This window comes from Gastrolobium bilobum, unplaced genomic scaffold (assembly GCF_033153095.1).
Source record: "Gastrolobium bilobum isolate Gb01-03AN ecotype WA unplaced genomic scaffold, APGP_CSIRO_Gbil_v1 utg16844, whole genome shotgun sequence".
In the NCBI taxonomy this organism is placed as follows: domain Eukaryota; kingdom Viridiplantae; phylum Streptophyta; class Magnoliopsida; order Fabales; family Fabaceae; genus Gastrolobium; species Gastrolobium bilobum.
The window spans coordinates 48,680-49,439 of NW_026898911.1; the positions used below are offsets into that span (position 1 = coordinate 48,680).

General features: G+C 42.5%; 1 non-coding gene across 1 annotated transcript; it reads left to right on the top strand.

Moving 5' to 3' along the window:
- The first annotated feature begins 402 nt into the window (after nt 1-402).
- On the top strand, nt 403-509 carry LOC133285325 (small nucleolar RNA R71). Its single transcript, XR_009747990.1, has one exon. It is a non-coding gene; the product is annotated as a small nucleolar RNA R71 (small nucleolar RNA).
- The last annotated feature ends 251 nt before the right edge of the window (nt 510-760 follow it).

Sequence of the window (760 nt, forward strand, 5' to 3'; positions counted from 1 at the left end):
TAACTTCAGCATTCTCTGGTGCCTTCATGAAATCGCAATCTTCAGTAGCATGAGTACCTGGACATATACCACAAGTAACTTGAGGAGTGTTAACAAAATAGACTTGTGAACTGGAAAATTGCTTTGTGAGAGCATCTAGTTGTGCTTGTTATTTCCTATTTATTTGCAATGTTTGTTCATTCTGGGCCAATAGCGCATCATAGCCGTCAAGCTTCATGATCCCCGCTCTCCTTTGTGTGACTGGAGCATTATCAAACTCCTGAGAGGCTAAAGATTTCAACATTTCCAGTGCTTCCTTTGGAGTTTTTGTTTTCAATGATCCCCCCTGCGGCAGCATTCACCAAGGTTCTTGTGCTTGGCGTCATTCCTTGGAAGAAGATTCGTCTTTTCTCCCAAGCTTCAATGCCATGTTGGGGACACTTTCGGAGTAGTCCTTTAAACCTTTCCCATGCTTCGTACAAGTATTCACTTTCTTTCTGTTCAAAAGTAGTGATCTCTGCTTTGAGCCTTGCCATCTTTGAAGCTGAGAAGAATCTGACCAAGAACTTCATTGCCAGGTCATCCTAATTGGTGATGCTTCCTTCAGGTAGTGACTGCAGCCAAGCTATCGCGTCTTCCTTCAGTGAGCATGGAAAGAGTCTGAGCAAGATGGCGTCACGTGAGACTCCATTCATCTTAATGTATCACAGTAAAGCAAAAAATTATCAAGATGATTGTAGGGGTCTTCTATGCTTCCTCCAGCGAATTGATCTTTTTAAAT